Below are 15,064 nucleotides of genomic sequence, written 5' to 3'. Positions count from 1 at the left end.
AAGCGAACCTAAGTGCAGGACACAGGCACGGAGATTGAGTTAGGATGCTTACGCAGACGTGAACGTTGAACAGCAAACAGGTGGGATCTTGACACGGAGAGACGGGGTTTCGTAGGTAAACCTTGAAACTGGAGCAAAACTTAGAACACACGGTTCTAATTGGCCGGGAAATGTTAATTACCACACAGGCAAAACCAACGATCTGGCAACTAGTGGTTGTAACGCCGGGGTTCTTGTGCTGCAGGTCTTGATGGAAACCAGGTGTGCCGCCATCAAAGAGAATTAGAAGCAAATGGGAAATTAACGGTTGGAACCGTGGCACAATGAAAGGCAAGGGGGTAAATGATTATTGTGGGCAGACTGGAATATTGAGGTTAATGTAAGGTTAACTATGTTTGTTGAGTGGCAGAGCAGTCTTCAGGGGCCAAGTGGTCTATATTAGTTCTTTCTTCATAATTTTATTTGTTCATATGTACTCTTTTCCTTGCTAATTTTTCAGACCTTCTATTTTCTTCCCATTATTGCTCGATTTTTGATTTGAGTTTAAGTTTCAGAATTTCTAAAGCTCACAACTGACACACACAACTACACATCTCACAACTGTGATTCTCCTGGTACGTAGAACGCCGCCTCCATAATAAGTCACTATTACAAACCTTTGAACTGCCTGCAGGAGTGTACTAATATTGCTGATTTGAAAGCTTCATGCTGTAAGTGAGTCTAGAAAAAGCAGGCTGCCAAAAGCAGAATGACTTGTCCTCTTGAAGCCAGGCACCATCATGTTGCCTCAGGCATAGTGTCCTTAGATTAGCTTCATACCTCTAGGCTAATTATCTTGATTGTATAGAGGTTATCCAAGGAATGGACTAACTAAACACAAATAAAGGGCATTATGGCATTACCTTCTTGCAGCATATGGAAATTCAAGAGTGTGTTGTATTTATTTACATTTATGTTTCTAAACCATTTACGTAACCCCGTAACCAGGTAACTTACCAGCAAAGATAGATGGATCAGCTGAGTCGGATGCTACTATTTTCAAACGTTTTATTCAAAAAAGGGCACAAACGTATGGTTAATACAAAACATTCAGATCATATACATCGTCAAACTCAATCTAAAACACCGGTGTAACCATAATCAATCAGAAATAAGCTCTACAGTTGTCTAGGGGTTAATACTGAGTCCAATTGAAATATAAAGAGTCACTCAGAAGTTTGCAGGCTTTTCCCTTTTGGGAACCGCTGGGGTTTTCACGTTGTAGAGAGAGAGAGATGATTTAGAAAGGATAAACACTTGCCCGTCATCTTGGCAGAGCAAATCCTTGGAATCAGGGGAGCAGACTTCCCCGTTGTTATTTAAAAGCAGTCTTTTGTTGGTTTTAGCCACAGATTCAAATTCGGAATCTAACGTACATGGCTTCCTTCAAAATGGCGTCCCGCTCCCACGGGAATCGATATAGTATTTCCTTGGTGTCTCCTGGGTGCGTCTGAGGGTTTTCCCCCCTCAGACCCTCCTTTATACTTCTTCACGGGATCGCAGGTGTCAATCAGGTTGCAGGTGATGCGATCTCTCTCTCAACCAGCCCACTTTGCCCGAGGGCTTTTCACGTGGTCTCCATGAGACAATAGTCAAGGTCACCTTTATTCTGCTTCTTGGGAGAACGTGGTCTCTCTCTCTCTCTCCCATTTCCCTGGGTCTATTCAGCACGTCCCTTCCTCTTTTGGGTCAGCTGATCCCCCTCTTGACTCGGGTTCTTGAGATTCTCACAAAGGAGGGGGCCGATGGCATAACACTAAACACAAATAAAGGGCATTATGGCATTACCTTCTTGCAGCATATGGAAATTCAAGAGTGTGTTGTATTTATTTACATTTATGTTTCTAAACCATTTACATTTATGTTTATGTTCATCTACTCTGGATATATTTGGTGGGCAAATGCAACATATGTTCCATTGTGTTACTTAATTTGCTGAGATGCTTGAATCATGCTAAACGTGTGTGCTTACAATTTGCAAATGAAATTGGAAGCAAGTAGACAACCAAAGCACTAACATTATATACAATGCAACACAATTTCAAAACGCTAGATGTTTCACTCAGAATTTCTAAATGTGTAACAGTTTGCTTCTCTATCAAAGATTAAACTTAGACACTGGTAGGCTACATGTTTATTTTTTGCAGTCTCAATAATCATAGTAATGATCCTGCTGTCAAGCTGTGGAGGTTTTCAAATTTGCTCCCAGTTAACTATTGCCCTGATCTTGACATTTTCACCATTATTTTCAAATCCCTCACTGACTCTGCTCTTCCCAGGGTCTGTAATTTTCTCCAAATTTATAACCTACTGAGTTACCTACACTTGTCCAATTCTAGCTTACTGATCACCTTGCTTTATTTATTCCATTTTTTTGTGTTTATTCATTTCCTGGGATCAAGGCATCACGAGCAAGATTGATATTTATTCCCTTTCCCTTATTGCACTTGAGAAGTCAGTGGTGGCTTGCAGCCTTGTGTCACTGCAGTCTTTTTGATGAAGGTTCAATGGTTCTATTAAAGATCAGAGAATATATACAGTATACAGTGCAACCTGAAATTCTTACTGTTCACAGGCATCCACGAAACAGAAGGAAAAAACCCAAAGAAAGAATGACAGGACAACGTTAGAACCCCAAGGCCCATCCTCCCCCCCCCGCACCTGCCTCAGTAAAAGCACTAAAGCCCCGACCACCACCCACCATGCAAGCAATAGCAAAGTGCCCAAAGAGACCATGATCTAGGGTTTAGCAAAAAATGCACTGTTCATCCCAACACTTTGACATTATGTAGGCCCTTTCTCATGAAAGGGGGATTGCTCCTGTTAGCAACTCGCTGTTTCAATGGTACAGTTTGCAGTGTCACTTATTTCTACAGCAGCGTGCACTGCCTGTCTCGATGTTCCCATCCCCTGCAACACTTAGGGGGTTGCTGACACGTAGGGGGTTGCCACTACAGGCTGTCTGGGCTGGTTAGACAGAGTTCTAGGAGCGGATGGGGTAAGATGAGTGGATACATGGTCCACCTGGTCACCGATCTTCGTTACGTTAGCAGACAGGGAATGGAGGTTCTCCATGACCTCCTGGAGAAGTTGATCGTGCAGACCCAGTAAGGAGTCATGGCTGGCGAGGGCTTGTTGCAGGGTATTCATGTCCGCGGGTCCATTGTGGTCAGATCGTTCTGTTGCAGTGAGCTAATGAAGCGAACCTAAGTGCAGGACACAGGCACGGAGATTGAGTTAGGATGCTTACGCAGACGTGAACGTTGAACAGCAAACAGGTGGGATCTTGACACGGAGAGACGGGGTTTCGTAGGTAAACCTTGAAACTGGAGCAAAACTTAGAACACACGGTTCTAATTGGCCGGGAAATGTTAATTACCACACAGGCAAAACCAACGATCTGGCAACTAGTGGTTGTAACGCCGGGGTTCTTGTGCTGCAGGTCTTGATGGAAACCAGGTGTGCCGCCATCAAAGAGAATTAGAAGCAAATGGGAAATTAACGGTTGGAACCGTGGCACAATGAAAGGCAAGGGGGTAAATGATTATTGTGGGCAGACTGGAATATTGAGGTTAATGTAAGGTTAACTATGTTTGTTGAGTGGCAGAGCAGTCTTCAGGGGCCAAGTGGTCTATATTAGTTCTTTCTTCATAATTTTATTTGTTCATATGTACTCTTTTCCTTGCTAATTTTTCAGACCTTCTATTTTCTTCCCATTATTGCTCGATTTTTGATTTGAGTTTAAGTTTCAGAATTTCTAAAGCTCACAACTGACACACACAACTACACATCTCACAACTGTGATTCTCCTGGTACGTAGAACGCCGCCTCCATAATAAGTCACTATTACAAACCTTTGAACTGCCTGCAGGAGTGTACTAATATTGCTGATTTGAAAGCTTCATGCTGTAAGTGAGTCTAGAAAAAGCAGGCTGCCAAAAGCAGAATGACTTGTCCTCTTGAAGCCAGGCACCATCATGTTGCCTCAGGCATAGTGTCCTTAGATTAGCTTCATACCTCTAGGCTAATTATCTTGATTGTATAGAGGTTATCCAAGGAATGGACTAACTAAACACAAATAAAGGGCATTATGGCATTACCTTCTTGCAGCATATGGAAATTCAAGAGTGTGTTGTATTTATTTACATTTATGTTTCTAAACCATTTACGTAACCCCGTAACCAGGTAACTTACCAGCAAAGATAGATGGATCAGCTGAGTCGGATGCTACTATTTTCAAACGTTTTATTCAAAAAAGGGCACAAACGTATGGTTAATACAAAACATTCAGATCATATACATCGTCAAACTCAATCTAAAACACCGGTGTAACCATAATCAATCAGAAATAAGCTCTACAGTTGTCTAGGGGTTAATACTGAGTCCAATTGAAATATAAAGAGTCACTCAGAAGTTTGCAGGCTTTTCCCTTTTGGGAACCGCTGGGGTTTTCACGTTGTAGAGAGAGAGAGATGATTTAGAAAGGATAAACACTTGCCCGTCATCTTGGCAGAGCAAATCCTTGGAATCAGGGGAGCAGACTTCCCCGTTGTTATTTAAAAGCAGTCTTTTGTTGGTTTTAGCCACAGATTCAAATTCGGAATCTAACGTACATGGCTTCCTTCAAAATGGCGTCCCGCTCCCACGGGAATCGATATAGTATTTCCTTGGTGTCTCCTGGGTGCGTCTGAGGGTTTTCCCCCCTCAGACCCTCCTTTATACTTCTTCACGGGATCGCAGGTGTCAATCAGGTTGCAGGTGATGCGATCTCTCTCTCAACCAGCCCACTTTGCCCGAGGGCTTTTCACGTGGTCTCCATGAGACAATAGTCAAGGTCACCTTTATTCTGCTTCTTGGGAGAACGTGGTCTCTCTCTCTCTCTCCCATTTCCCTGGGTCTATTCAGCACGTCCCTTCCTCTTTTGGGTCAGCTGATCCCCCTCTTGACTCGGGTTCTTGAGATTCTCACAAAGGAGGGGGCCGATGGCATAACACTAAACACAAATAAAGGGCATTATGGCATTACCTTCTTGCAGCATATGGAAATTCAAGAGTGTGTTGTATTTATTTACATTTATGTTTCTAAACCATTTACATTTATGTTTATGTTCATCTACTCTGGATATATTTGGTGGGCAAATGCAACATATGTTCCATTGTGTTACTTAATTTGCTGAGATGCTTGAATCATGCTAAACGTGTGTGCTTACAATTTGCAAATGAAATTGGAAGCAAGTAGACAACCAAAGCACTAACATTATATACAATGCAACACAATTTCAAAACGCTAGATGTTTCACTCAGAATTTCTAAATGTGTAACAGTTTGCTTCTCTATCAAAGATTAAACTTAGACACTGGTAGGCTACATGTTTATTTTTTGCAGTCTCAATAATCATAGTAATGATCCTGCTGTCAAGCTGTGGAGGTTTTCAAATTTGCTCCCAGTTAACTATTGCCCTGATCTTGACATTTTCACCATTATTTTCAAATCCCTCACTGACTCTGCTCTTCCCAGGGTCTGTAATTTTCTCCAAATTTATAACCTACTGAGTTACCTACACTTGTCCAATTCTAGCTTACTGATCACCTTGCTTTATTTATTCCATTTTTTTGTGTTTATTCATTTCCTGGGATCAAGGCATCACGAGCAAGATTGATATTTATTCCCTTTCCCTTATTGCACTTGAGAAGTCAGTGGTGGCTTGCAGCCTTGTGTCACTGCAGTCTTTTTGATGAAGGTTCAATGGTTCTATTAAAGATCAGAGAATATATACAGTATACAGTGCAACCTGAAATTCTTACTGTTCACAGGCATCCACGAAACAGAAGGAAAAAACCCAAAGAAAGAATGACAGGACAACGTTAGAACCCCAAGGCCCATCCTCCCCCCCCGCACCTGCCTCAGTAAAAGCACTAAAGCCCCGACCACCACCCACCATGCAAGCAATAGCAAAGTGCCCAAAGAGACCATGATCTAGGGTTTAGCAAAAAATGCACTGTTCATCCCAACACTTTGACATTATGTAGGCCCTTTCTCATGAAAGGGGGATTGCTCCTGTTAGCAACTCGCTGTTTCAATGGTACAGTTTGCAGTGTCACTTATTTCTACAGCAGCGTGCACTGCCTGTCTCGATGTTCCCATCCCCTGCAACACTTAGGGGGTTGCTGACACGTAGGGGGTTGCCACTACAGGCTGTCTGGGCTGGTTAGACAGAGTTCTAGGAGCGGATGGGGTAAGATGAGTGGATACATGGTCCACCTGGTCACCGATCTTCGTTACGTTAGCAGACAGGGAATGGAGGTTCTCCATGACCTCCTGGAGAAGTTGATCGTGCAGACCCAGTAAGGAGTCATGGCTGGCGAGGGCTTGTTGCAGGGTATTCATGTCCGCGGGTCCATTGTGGTCAGATCGTTCTGTTGCAGTGAGCTAATGAAGCGAACCTAAGTGCAGGACACAGGCACGGAGATTGAGTTAGGATGCTTACGCAGACGTGAACGTTGAACAGCAAACAGGTGGGATCTTGACACGGAGAGACGGGGTTTCGTAGGTAAACCTTGAAACTGGAGCAAAACTTAGAACACACGGTTCTAATTGGCCGGGAAATGTTAATTACCACACAGGCAAAACCAACGATCTGGCAACTAGTGGTTGTAACGCCGGGGTTCTTGTGCTGCAGGTCTTGATGGAAACCAGGTGTGCCGCCATCAAAGAGAATTAGAAGCAAATGGGAAATTAACGGTTGGAACCGTGGCACAATGAAAGGCAAGGGGGTAAATGATTATTGTGGGCAGACTGGAATATTGAGGTTAATGTAAGGTTAACTATGTTTGTTGAGTGGCAGAGCAGTCTTCAGGGGCCAAGTGGTCTATATTAGTTCTTTCTTCATAATTTTATTTGTTCATATGTACTCTTTTCCTTGCTAATTTTTCAGACCTTCTATTTTCTTCCCATTATTGCTCGATTTTTGATTTGAGTTTAAGTTTCAGAATTTCTAAAGCTCACAACTGACACACACAACTACACATCTCACAACTGTGATTCTCCTGGTACGTAGAACGCCGCCTCCATAATAAGTCACTATTACAAACCTTTGAACTGCCTGCAGGAGTGTACTAATATTGCTGATTTGAAAGCTTCATGCTGTAAGTGAGTCTAGAAAAAGCAGGCTGCCAAAAGCAGAATGACTTGTCCTCTTGAAGCCAGGCACCATCATGTTGCCTCAGGCATAGTGTCCTTAGATTAGCTTCATACCTCTAGGCTAATTATCTTGATTGTATAGAGGTTATCCAAGGAATGGACTAACTAAACACAAATAAAGGGCATTATGGCATTACCTTCTTGCAGCATATGGAAATTCAAGAGTGTGTTGTATTTATTTACATTTATGTTTCTAAACCATTTACGTAACCCCGTAACCAGGTAACTTACCAGCAAAGATAGATGGATCAGCTGAGTCGGATGCTACTATTTTCAAACGTTTTATTCAAAAAAGGGCACAAACGTATGGTTAATACAAAACATTCAGATCATATACATCGTCAAACTCAATCTAAAACACCGGTGTAACCATAATCAATCAGAAATAAGCTCTACAGTTGTCTAGGGGTTAATACTGAGTCCAATTGAAATATAAAGAGTCACTCAGAAGTTTGCAGGCTTTTCCCTTTTGGGAACCGCTGGGGTTTTCACGTTGTAGAGAGAGAGAGATGATTTAGAAAGGATAAACACTTGCCCGTCATCTTGGCAGAGCAAATCCTTGGAATCAGGGGAGCAGACTTCCCCGTTGTTATTTAAAAGCAGTCTTTTGTTGGTTTTAGCCACAGATTCAAATTCGGAATCTAACGTACATGGCTTCCTTCAAAATGGCGTCCCGCTCCCACGGGAATCGATATAGTATTTCCTTGGTGTCTCCTGGGTGCGTCTGAGGGTTTTCCCCCCTCAGACCCTCCTTTATACTTCTTCACGGGATCGCAGGTGTCAATCAGGTTGCAGGTGATGCGATCTCTCTCTCAACCAGCCCACTTTGCCCGAGGGCTTTTCACGTGGTCTCCATGAGACAATAGTCAAGGTCACCTTTATTCTGCTTCTTGGGAGAACGTGGTCTCTCTCTCTCTCTCCCATTTCCCTGGGTCTATTCAGCACGTCCCTTCCTCTTTTGGGTCAGCTGATCCCCCTCTTGACTCGGGTTCTTGAGATTCTCACAAAGGAGGGGGCCGATGGCATAACACTAAACACAAATAAAGGGCATTATGGCATTACCTTCTTGCAGCATATGGAAATTCAAGAGTGTGTTGTATTTATTTACATTTATGTTTCTAAACCATTTACATTTATGTTTATGTTCATCTACTCTGGATATATTTGGTGGGCAAATGCAACATATGTTCCATTGTGTTACTTAATTTGCTGAGATGCTTGAATCATGCTAAACGTGTGTGCTTACAATTTGCAAATGAAATTGGAAGCAAGTAGACAACCAAAGCACTAACATTATATACAATGCAACACAATTTCAAAACGCTAGATGTTTCACTCAGAATTTCTAAATGTGTAACAGTTTGCTTCTCTATCAAAGATTAAACTTAGACACTGGTAGGCTACATGTTTATTTTTTGCAGTCTCAATAATCATAGTAATGATCCTGCTGTCAAGCTGTGGAGGTTTTCAAATTTGCTCCCAGTTAACTATTGCCCTGATCTTGACATTTTCACCATTATTTTCAAATCCCTCACTGACTCTGCTCTTCCCAGGGTCTGTAATTTTCTCCAAATTTATAACCTACTGAGTTACCTACACTTGTCCAATTCTAGCTTACTGATCACCTTGCTTTATTTATTCCATTTTTTTGTGTTTATTCATTTCCTGGGATCAAGGCATCACGAGCAAGATTGATATTTATTCCCTTTCCCTTATTGCACTTGAGAAGTCAGTGGTGGCTTGCAGCCTTGTGTCACTGCAGTCTTTTTGATGAAGGTTCAATGGTTCTATTAAAGATCAGAGAATATATACAGTATACAGTGCAACCTGAAATTCTTACTGTTCACAGGCATCCACGAAACAGAAGGAAAAAACCCAAAGAAAGAATGACAGGACAACGTTAGAACCCCAAGGCCCATCCTCCCCCCCCGCACCTGCCTCAGTAAAAGCACTAAAGCCCCGACCACCACCCACCATGCAAGCAATAGCAAAGTGCCCAAAGAGACCATGATCTAGGGTTTAGCAAAAAATGCACTGTTCATCCCAACACTTTGACATTATGTAGGCCCTTTCTCATGAAAGGGGGATTGCTCCTGTTAGCAACTCGCTGTTTCAATGGTACAGTTTGCAGTGTCACTTATTTCTACAGCAGCGTGCACTGCCTGTCTCGATGTTCCCATCCCCTGCAACACTTAGGGGGTTGCTGACACGTAGGGGGTTGCCACTACAGGCTGTCTGGGCTGGTTAGACAGAGTTCTAGGAGCGGATGGGGTAAGATGAGTGGATACATGGTCCACCTGGTCACCGATCTTCGTTACGTTAGCAGACAGGGAATGGAGGTTCTCCATGACCTCCTGGAGAAGTTGATCGTGCAGACCCAGTAAGGAGTCATGGCTGGCGAGGGCTTGTTGCAGGGTATTCATGTCCGCGGGTCCATTGTGGTCAGATCGTTCTGTTGCAGTGAGCTAATGAAGCGAACCTAAGTGCAGGACACAGGCACGGAGATTGAGTTAGGATGCTTACGCAGACGTGAACGTTGAACAGCAAACAGGTGGGATCTTGACACGGAGAGACGGGGTTTCGTAGGTAAACCTTGAAACTGGAGCAAAACTTAGAACACACGGTTCTAATTGGCCGGGAAATGTTAATTACCACACAGGCAAAACCAACGATCTGGCAACTAGTGGTTGTAACGCCGGGGTTCTTGTGCTGCAGGTCTTGATGGAAACCAGGTGTGCCGCCATCAAAGAGAATTAGAAGCAAATGGGAAATTAACGGTTGGAACCGTGGCACAATGAAAGGCAAGGGGGTAAATGATTATTGTGGGCAGACTGGAATATTGAGGTTAATGTAAGGTTAACTATGTTTGTTGAGTGGCAGAGCAGTCTTCAGGGGCCAAGTGGTCTATATTAGTTCTTTCTTCATAATTTTATTTGTTCATATGTACTCTTTTCCTTGCTAATTTTTCAGACCTTCTATTTTCTTCCCATTATTGCTCGATTTTTGATTTGAGTTTAAGTTTCAGAATTTCTAAAGCTCACAACTGACACACACAACTACACATCTCACAACTGTGATTCTCCTGGTACGTAGAACGCCGCCTCCATAATAAGTCACTATTACAAACCTTTGAACTGCCTGCAGGAGTGTACTAATATTGCTGATTTGAAAGCTTCATGCTGTAAGTGAGTCTAGAAAAAGCAGGCTGCCAAAAGCAGAATGACTTGTCCTCTTGAAGCCAGGCACCATCATGTTGCCTCAGGCATAGTGTCCTTAGATTAGCTTCATACCTCTAGGCTAATTATCTTGATTGTATAGAGGTTATCCAAGGAATGGACTAACTAAACACAAATAAAGGGCATTATGGCATTACCTTCTTGCAGCATATGGAAATTCAAGAGTGTGTTGTATTTATTTACATTTATGTTTCTAAACCATTTACGTAACCCCGTAACCAGGTAACTTACCAGCAAAGATAGATGGATCAGCTGAGTCGGATGCTACTATTTTCAAACGTTTTATTCAAAAAAGGGCACAAACGTATGGTTAATACAAAACATTCAGATCATATACATCGTCAAACTCAATCTAAAACACCGGTGTAACCATAATCAATCAGAAATAAGCTCTACAGTTGTCTAGGGGTAATACTGAGTCCAATTGAAATATAAAGAGTCACTCAGAAGTTTGCAGGCTTTTCCCTTTTGGGAACCGCTGGGGTTTTCACGTTGTAGAGAGAAAGAGATGATTTAGAAAAGATGAACACTTGCCCGTCGTCTTGGCAGAGCAAATCCTTGGAATCAGGGGAGCAGACTTCCCCGTTGTTATTTAAAAGCAGTCTTTCGTTGGTTTTAGCTACAGATTCAAATTCGGAATCTAACGCACATGGCTTCCTTCAAAATGGCGTCCCGCTCCCACGGGAATCGATATAGTGTTTCCTTGGTGTCTCCTGGGTGCGTCTGAGGGTTTTCCCCCCTCAGACCCTCCTTTATACTTCTTCACGGGATCGCAGGTGTCAATCAGGTTGCAGGTGATGCGATCTCTCTCTCAACCAGCCCACTTTGCCCGAGGGCTTTTCACGTGGTCTCCATGAGACAATAGTCAAGGTCACCTTTATTCTGCTTCTTGGGAGAACGTGGTCTCTCTCTCTCTCTCCCATTTCCCTGGGTCTATTCAGCACGTCCCTTCCTCTTTTGGGTCAGCTGACCCCCCTCTTGACTCGGGTTCTTGAGATTCTCACAAAGGAGGGGGCCGATGGCATAACACCTCCCCCCATAACGGGTTTTTAACCAGCGGTTAAAAACAGGTTGGTACCGGGTTTTGTTTTTGAATCTACATACTACACAAGCTTTTCTCTTCACAGAGTACTATTGTCATACATTCAAGTCAGGATCTAAACAGGTAACAAGTACAGTGCCCCTTTTCTTTAATACCTTAACCTCACGTGCCATACTAACGCCTGGTAGCATCAAACTTCAGCTCAATAACCACCTTATTTATTTGCTTTCTTCAGCAACATAACTAAGGGGGTGTGATCTTAGCTTACATACATCTACAAAGGTTCATGCAAAATACAAATTTTTATGTTACTTTCAAACTTGACAGTCAAGCTTCCATGGGTGTTGTCTTTATTATTCACATACTTTGTCAAAATCCCTTAAAACCGGCTTCTGTTATTTTAAAAATCACGTCCCCATTAACCCTCGCCTCTTTTCCGGTTAATTCCCTCGTGGCGATCTTGGGTACCCTGGCGAAATAGGCTTTCGCCCGGTCCTTTCATAGGAGTTATGTCAGCGTGTTCCAAACTTAGACCACCTTCCGGATTTCCACCCAATTCCTTAATTTTGGGCAATTTGTCATTTTTCTCTTCAGGACCCGTCATGCTGTTGGTTTCCCGTCTGGCTACCTGCGTAACCAGATTTAAGATTGGACTTACAGCCCGATTCACTGACCCTCCCGTTTGGTTTCAAATCTGGGACGAGCACCCCACTTGTTACGTAACCCCGTAACCAGGTAACTTACCAGCAAAGATAGATGGATCAGCTGAGTCGGATGCTACTATTTTCAAACGTTTTATTCAAAAAAGGGCACAAACGTATGGTTAATACAAAACATTCAGATCATATACATCGTCAAACTCAATCTAAAACACCGGTGTAACCATAATCAATCAGAAATAAGCTCTACAGTTGTCTAGGGGTTAATACTGAGTCCAATTGAAATATAAAGAGTCACTCAGAAGTTTGCAGGCTTTTCCCTTTTGGGAACCGCTGGGGTTTTCACGTTGTAGAGAGAGAGAGATGATTTAGAAAGGATAAACACTTGCCCGTCATCTTGGCAGAGCAAATCCTTGGAATCAGGGGAGCAGACTTCCCCGTTGTTATTTAAAAGCAGTCTTTTGTTGGTTTTAGCCACAGATTCAAATTCGGAATCTAACGTACATGGCTTCCTTCAAAATGGCGTCCCGCTCCCACGGGAATCGATATAGTATTTCCTTGGTGTCTCCTGGGTGCGTCTGAGGGTTTTCCCCCCTCAGACCCTCCTTTATACTTCTTCACGGGATCGCAGGTGTCAATCAGGTTGCAGGTGATGCGATCTCTCTCTCAACCAGCCCACTTTGCCCGAGGGCTTTTCACGTGGTCTCCATGAGACAATAGTCAAGGTCACCTTTATTCTGCTTCTTGGGAGAACGTGGTCTCTCTCTCTCTCTCCCATTTCCCTGGGTCTATTCAGCACGTCCCTTCCTCTTTTGGGTCAGCTGATCCCCCTCTTGACTCGGGTTCTTGAGATTCTCACAAAGGAGGGGGCCGATGGCATAACACTAAACACAAATAAAGGGCATTATGGCATTACCTTCTTGCAGCATATGGAAATTCAAGAGTGTGTTGTATTTATTTACATTTATGTTTCTAAACCATTTACATTTATGTTTATGTTCATCTACTCTGGATATATTTGGTGGGCAAATGCAACATATGTTCCACTGTGTTACTTAATTTGCTGAGATGCTTGAATCATGCTAAACGTGTGTGCTTACAATTTGCAAATGAAATTGGAAGCAAGTAGACAACCAAAGCACTAACATTATATACAATGCAACACAATTTCAAAACGCTAGATGTTTCACTCAGAATTTCTAAATGTGTAACAGTTTGCTTCTCTATCAAAGATTAAACTTAGACACTGGTAGGCTACATGTTTATTTTTTGCAGTCTCAATAATCATAGTAATGATCCTGCTGTCAAGCTGTGGAGGTTTTCAAATTTGCTCCCAGTTAACTATTGCCCTGATCTTGACATTTTCACCATTATTTTCAAATCCCTCACTGACTCTGCTCTTCCCAGGGTCTGTAATTTTCTCCAAATTTATAACCTACTGAGTTACCTACACTTGTCCAATTCTAGCTTACTGATCACCTTGCTTTATTTATTCCATTTTTTTGTGTTTATTCATTTCCTGGGATCAAGGCATCACGAGCAAGATTGATATTTATTCCCTTTCCCTTATTGCACTTGAGAAGTCAGTGGTGGCTTGCAGCCTTGTGTCACTGCAGTCTTTTTGATGAAGGTTCAATGGTTCTATTAAAGATCAGAGAATATATACAGTATACAGTGCAACCTGAAATTCTTACTGTTCACAGGCATCCACGAAACAGAAGGAAAAACCCAAAGAAAGAATGACAGGACAACGTTAGAACCCCAAGGCCCATCCTCCCCCCCGCACCTGCCTCAGTAAAAGCACTAAAGCCCCGACCACCACCCACCATGCAAGCAATAGCAAAGTGCCCAAAGAGACCATGATCTAGGGTTCAGCAAAAAATGCACTGTTCATCCCAACACTTTGACATTATGTAGGCCCTTTCTCATGAAAGGGGGATTGCTCCTGTTAGCAACTCGCTGTTTCAATGGTACAGTTTGCAGTGTCACTTATTTCTACAGCAGCGTGCACTGCCTGTCTCGATGTTCCCATCCCCTGCAACACTTCGGTTGACCACACTGGCGAGGAATCAGATATTCAACAAGGCAGCACCCCAAAGACGTACATCTTCCAGGCCACTCGGCGAGCTCAGACTGTGGGAACCCATCACCAAGTTTCCATAAGGGTTTTGAGGGAAGGAGTTCTGGAATATAGACACAGTGATATGAAGAAATCGTAACACTCTTCAAAGATAGAATGCTGTGCAGGCTAAAGGAAAAATGGATCTGTGGCCTCATGAGGCCTCAGATTTGGGAGGTGCTCACAGAGAGGCCTGGGTAAGCAACTGAAGAGCACTTCATAGATGGTGCACTCTACAATCACCATGACCCATGGTTGAGGGAATGAATGCTCAGAGTAACTAATAGAAACATAGAAACATAGAAAATAGGTGCAGGAGTAGGCCATTCAGCCCTTCGAGCCTGCACCGCCATTCAGTATGATCATGGCTGATCATCCAACTCAGAACCCTGTACCTGCTTTCTCTCCATACCCCCTGATCCCTTTAGCCACAAGGGCCATATCTAACTTCCTCTTAAATATAGCCAATGAACTGGCCTCAACTGTTTCCTGTGGCAGAGAATTCCACAGATTCACCACTCTCTGTGTGAAGAAGTTTTTCCTCATCTCGGTCCTAAAAGGCTTCCCCTTTATCCTTAAACTGTGACCCCTCGTTCTGGACTTCCCCAACATCGGAAACAATCTTCCTGCATCTAGCCTGTCCAATCCCTTCAGGATTTTACACGTTTTAATAAGATCCCCCCTCAGACTTCTAAATTCCAGTGAGTATAAGCCTAGTAGATCCAGTCTTTCTCCATATGAAAGTCCTGCCATCCCAGGAATCAATCTGG

This window comes from Hemitrygon akajei, chromosome 13 (genome assembly GCF_048418815.1).
Source record: "Hemitrygon akajei chromosome 13, sHemAka1.3, whole genome shotgun sequence".
Classification (NCBI taxonomy): domain Eukaryota; kingdom Metazoa; phylum Chordata; class Chondrichthyes; order Myliobatiformes; family Dasyatidae; genus Hemitrygon; species Hemitrygon akajei.
Note: the sequence above shows the minus strand (reverse complement) of the source record.